Genomic DNA, 6,000 nt, shown 5'->3' with positions numbered 1-6,000 from the left:
GTCATGCAGGAGTTGCGACTTCCCGGCTTGGTCCACGGCGTCCCAGAAGTCGACGCCGGCGCGCATCAACTCCCTGACGTCGCCACGGACATGCTCCCACGGCAGATGTCGGGGGAGTTTGAGCGCTGCCAGACGATCTGAGACCCGGGACGGAGATTCCTTGGAGGCGCGAACCTTCTGGGGCGAATGGGACGAAGGGTAGCCGGGCAGACTCATCCGATCGTTGATACGCTTGATAGTGAGGTGCTTGGATGGACTTGTGCTGGAAGCGGCGAGAAGACCTGAAGACTTGCTTGGCTGGGCTGGAGTTTTGGCTACCTTGCCACCAGCCTTTCGAGCGCTGCTCAGCGAAGGAGTCCGGGTGGAGCTTGGCTTCTTGTTCTTCTTCTTGCTCGGCTTTGCTGTCGACGTGGCCTTGGGCTGAGCTAACGTGCTGCTGGGCTGAGCTGAGGCTTGAGTTTGGATCGGGACCGAAGTGGTAACCTGAGCCGATGTCGCTGACGCCGCCGGAGGCACAGCCGAACCCAGGAGAGACGTCAACGTCGAAGCCGCAGCGCTGAGAACGATCGCGGACGCTGGGCTTGGAACTGGGTCGGCGGTGTTGAGCGGAACGTAGGGCCCACAGTCATCCGAAGTCTGGTCCCGCGCCGAGATTTGGAGCGTCGTCCTGAAGCTGGCTGGGACGTCCGTCTGGCTCTGGAAACGCTGAAGCAGCTCATACAGGCGCGCCCAGTGCCCCGAAGCGCTGCAGTTCGCCATCAGGAAGTTCATCAGCGCCTCAGCTGAGAACGGGACCGCGCTCAGTAGCTGGTGCTTGAGTTGCGTGGTGTAGACGTCGCTGGCGTGCAGGGTGCTCTGGCAGGCGGCGAGGTCGCTGCCGCACTTCTTCAGCTGCCCGCAAAGCGCTTGGTTCTCAGCCTGCACGTCGTCCAGCCTCTTGGTTAGCGCTTGAACTTCAGCTCGAAGTAGCCGATCCGGACTGCTGGCCGGAGGTGGAGCTGGTGGCTGTGCCCTGAGCTGAGCCCGAAGCTTCTTGTTCTCGGACAGCTGGAAATTGAGCTGAGCCTCAGCGGCCTGGAGCTCACCACGGACCACCTGTTCTCGCCCGGCTGCGGCAGCGTCGTACTGGTGAGAGCCTTGATAGTCGCGCATCTCCTGAGCGTGGCGCTCGCGCTCGCGCTTCAGCTCCACGGTCAGCCGATTGATCTCGGCCGAGAGCTGCCCGACTTGAATGTGGGCGGCACCACCGGGACTGGGACGCTCGAGTGCTTGAGCGTAGTTCAGCACGCGCTGCAAGCACTGGGCCGTACCGACAACGCGGCGCGCGAAGTGCTCCACGCCGAAACATTGCACCAGAGGGACGGTCTCTCGCTCGAAGCGGATACGCGATCTTGGATCCGAGAAGTTCAGCGGCACGGAAGCGACTGGCTGGATCACGTCCTGCGAAGCGGTGACGTGTGCCATCCTGCTCAACCACGCCAACTCGGTGCTCGAGAAGCGCGTAACATCTTCGATGCGCGCGACCCCATCCAACCCATCAACGAGGTTTGCGCGGTTCTCCACGTCGTCAAGCGTCGCGGGGACCCGAATGGTGGACGGCACGGGCGACGGGTGGCGTTGCGAGGGACTGAAGAGCGTGAACGACCGCCGTGGACCCGCCGGAGACGTCGCCGAAGGCGTTTGCAACGCTGGCGGTGGCGTCAAAGCTGCCGTGCTCACTGATGCGAGCGTCGTGGATGCGGATGGCGGTGTGATCGACGTGCAGGAGCTCGTGGTGCTGCCGGACGGTGGCTGCGAAGCCGGCAGTGCCGGTGCAGAGCGCGGGACCGTCGAGGCGGATGCTGGAGTCACTGGAGACATGCTGGAAGCTGCCGAAGATGTCGTGGAGCCCGTGTGCGCCCTCGTAGAGGTCGCCGACGACGCAAACGCGCTTGTGGAGGTCGCCGTCGCCGTGAACACGGAGGCGGAAGCCGTGGGAGTGCTGCCAGAGGCCGTGAACGTGCTGCTTGTGGACGTGGACACGCTGCCGGAGGTTGTGGGAGCCGCAGGAGCGCCCCGCGACCCCGCGTCTTGTCCGCCGCCACCTTGCGATGGCACGGGGAGCCGCTGGTCGTCCGCGTGGTCGTCGGCCATCCGAAAAATGTGCTGCGCGTGCCAGCGCTGCAATATGAAGTTTTGTGACTCCGGACTGTTCACGAAATGGCTGGGCCCGAGACCCGGGAGCCGCGGCAAGAGATTTCGCGGCCGGGACGGGGCGAGTGTGGGCATCTTCCGGTTATGTGCGCCGGGGCCAACTCGAGAATGATCTCTTTGGACCCAGCGCACATAAGGGACGGTTGTGACGAGGTCCGAGCCAATTCTTGGCCAGGACCCATCAGTCAGAGGCCCAAACCCTACCACGTACCGGCCACATGTCACTTGGAACGTGGATATTTCTTGATCCAAGTCTGGTTTTTGTACATACTTCAAGTTGTGCTGGCTACATCTGGAAACTGAGCTCTGCGAACGTTGAGTTGCGGCGACCCCAGATCCCCAGGTCTGAGATTTGAATTCGGTCTGGAGTCTGAGGTCTGAGAATCGCTCTAGAGGCCACAGATCTGAGGTTCCAGGCCTTGGATCGGGATCTGGGTGACGAATTGAGCCCTGGCCTTCTGGGTCTGTGATTTGAAGTCCCATGGTTGCTTAAGTCTCAGACCTCAGGTCTCAGATTGGTGATCTCACAGTTTGGAATGCCCGGAGTTCTGAGACCTGAGAGTGGTGGCAAAAGTCTGAGACTTGGTGATTTGGAGTTCGGTCTGAGGTTTGCCTGTGGACCAGACCATGAGATGTGCAGTCTGGGGTCTGGGAAGAAGGCGTGGCGTGCGGCGTCTGATTTCATCTCGGCTTTGGGGTGCCACGACTGAGATATGGAGTCAACATCGTAATTTTGCCCCCAGCTCAGAGTCCCAGACTCAGAGTCCCAGAAGTTGAACCAAAACTGAGACTCGTCAAATTGGTTGGACAGCCGGGGTATGGAATCAACATCGTAATTTTGCCCCCAGCTCAGATTCCCGGCCTCAGAGTCCCAGAATTCGAGCCAGAATTGAGACATGTCAAATCGGTTGGACAGCCGGGGTATGGAATCAACATCGTATTTTTGCCCCCAGCTCAGGTTTTCAGCCCGGCAGTCCCTCAACTTGTGCCAAAACTGAGACACGGTGATTGTGGGCGCAAGTTGGTGTCTGGATGCACGATGTTCGTGAGGATAAGTGGCAACTGGTGAAAGACAGCTGACGCTCCAAGCCTAGGACGTGACTAAAAGCCTACGGCGTGCCTACAGGGCCTGAAGTGCGACTTCGTGGTCTCGCCTGTGAAGTGGGTACACAGCGATGGCTACATTGCCGGTCTGGGAGCGGCGGTAGTTGCTCTTTGGAGTTGGCGGTTGCCGCTTGGAAGGTCACTCTGAAGGGTCGCCCCGTTGTGGCTTTTCGGCCCCTGGTGTCGGGCACACAAGATTCGGCCTGACCAGTCGCCTATGGATTTGGGCCAACGGGAGCCGCAGATTCTTGGCGTCATCCTGATTACACACTGATTTGTACCCAGAGTAATCAGTGTAATCAGGTGATGACAGACCAAGTCCGCCCAATCCCGGCCACAAGATCCTGGCGTAATCAGGATATCACTGATTTGCACCCAGGTGTAATCAGTGTAATCAAGTGATGACTGACCCAGACAGGCCAGCGGAAGGACGCCAAGACAGTGACACGCATTCACGGGCGCCGCCGAGCCAGTAGTTTAGTGGGTGTCTCACCCTTGTTCAAGGTGTACCCAGGAGATGTTTGCACCCCTTACTTGATAGGCCCTTTGTATGTGCATGTGCATGATAATAATCAGAGTTTGTTTTGCCCCGAAGACCGCAAGCTGCGGAGTTCGTCTTGCGCCGACGGGCGTGTTGCTACACAGGGACCAAGTTCCTGCCCCCGGCAGCGCGCGCAAGGTCAAGTGGAGTCGCTACGAGTGTTCTACGGTCAAGCTCAGCTAACTCCAAATAAATTCAAGTTCAACAACCAAGCCTTTTCGTGTTTCGGCCCGGTTTGCCTTCGTTGTTGTATTTCCACACGCGGGACGTTGGTTTTGCTGGTTTTTCGTGCTGGTTGGCTGGTTTCCTGGCGGTGCTTCATATTTTCGGGCGGAAGGTGCTCCGCTCTGAGGTTTCGGCAGAGCAACACCTGGGATAGTGGTTTCTGGGGTTGCTAGTAGTATCCGTGTGGCGCGAATAGTCTGGGATAGTGGTTCCCAGCTTCGCTGTGTCGCCTACATCAAGGCGTGGTGCGCGGAAGTCCCAGGGTGCAGAGCGAGAACCCTGGATCAAGGCAGGCTCAGACCGAGCCAACTCTCGGGGCCACTCTGGTCTGAGGGGCGAGTGAAGACCGTTGTGCGGCTCTCAGTCTGAGCCGCCGGAGGAAGTGTCGTGACTGGAAGCGACTCGAAGCCGGAGTCGCTGAGCAAGGAGGAGGCTGTTAAGGCCCAGAGTCCAAGGGCCTGAGAAGAGAAGTGGACTAAGTGTGTGTGGAGTGAACGTGTTTATATTCAAGAAAACGGGGCACAGCGGACTCAGCACGTGCGTACAAGGGCCTTCCAAGCAAGGAGCAAGCTTCGTCTGGGGGCATCTGGGAACTGTCGAGTTCGGAGGCAGCTGGTGTGGCCGACGCAAGTCTGGGCCCACAGCGTAGCCTTAGGAAGAACTAAGTCAAGGGATTGCAAGAGTGAGGAACACACGCCTCACCCAGCTTAGGATCTGAGATCTAATCTCAGATTCTGAGTTGAGTGGTCTGAGATCGAGGTCTAGCCGCGAGGCTATTCCCTGATTTTGGAGCCCGCATCGCCACAAGTGACAGTTGTCACTTGTGTGTGTAACCCCGTTACATCCAGCACGAGCCAAGTGGCTCGTCTGACCCGAAGAGACAGACTCGACAGGGGAAACCCTCCCCTCCAGCGCGTAGTCGCGCTGGAGCAGTTAATACAGTCGGGCCTACAGCCCGACCGGCACGTTCAAGGCGGTCTGGGAGACCGCCAGAGCCGGGACACGATGGAACAGAGCGCGCTCTGAAAGTACTCCACGACCGTCACTTGGTCGTGGAGCAACACGAGATGAAGGTCAACACGGCGTTGACCATCGGGGCGTGTTTCCACCACCTCCGCCACCGCTGCGAGACGCACGCGGAGAAATTCGCTAGATCGTCCAGCGAATTGTTGATCATAGGAAAACAATCCGAGGTCCGGATTGTTTTCGCATTCTTTGGAGAGGTTTCCCTCCCCAACACGACACGTGGGAACCACGGAACGTGCTGATGGAAGACGTTCCGGACATGGTGAAGGAGTACGAAACCCAACACGCACTACCAGCAAGAAGGTAGTGCGAGCGCTGTAGTAATCTACAACGCCTGACGACTCGCGTGCTAGATAATTAGCACGGAGATCATTGAAGCTCTCAGGTATACATATAGTATACCTGTTGTGGTCGCGGTTGCTAATATGCACCGCCACCTGGACGGACAGTGCGCACGGCGCACGGACACCAGCCTCCACCGCAACAGCGTGGAGTTGCTAATACTTGCCACTTCGAGAAGGACTCGAAGTGCTTTGGCGCTTGCTTACCCGATCACGGTAAGCAACAGAAATTCGCTTAGAGATGTCGACGCATAGACGCGGTCGACATCGAAGAATCGTACACAGACACTGTGTTGTCTGTCCCCGTGGTAGCGGCGCACCTCGCGCTACCGCGCATTGTACACAACAACAGAGAGTTTACACTCTGTTGCAATGGTGGTCTTCAGCTTGATCGTGCTCATTGCGGATGAGCACGGAAACCTAGCACAAACAATTGACAAGCAGTCAATATTAATTGACGTGTCGAGACCGACACGTCTAAGCTTAACGGGGGGATGGTGTAACGGGGTTACACACACAAGTGACAACAGTCACTTGTGCACGATAACGGTCACAAGTGACAACTGTCAC

Source organism: Phytophthora cinnamomi (assembly GCF_018691715.1).
Source record: "Phytophthora cinnamomi strain GKB4 chromosome Unknown Contig23, whole genome shotgun sequence".
NCBI lineage: Eukaryota > Oomycota > Peronosporomycetes > Peronosporales > Peronosporaceae > Phytophthora > Phytophthora cinnamomi.
The sequence above is the reverse complement of the archived record's forward strand: the minus strand, read 5'-3'. Positions refer to the sequence as shown.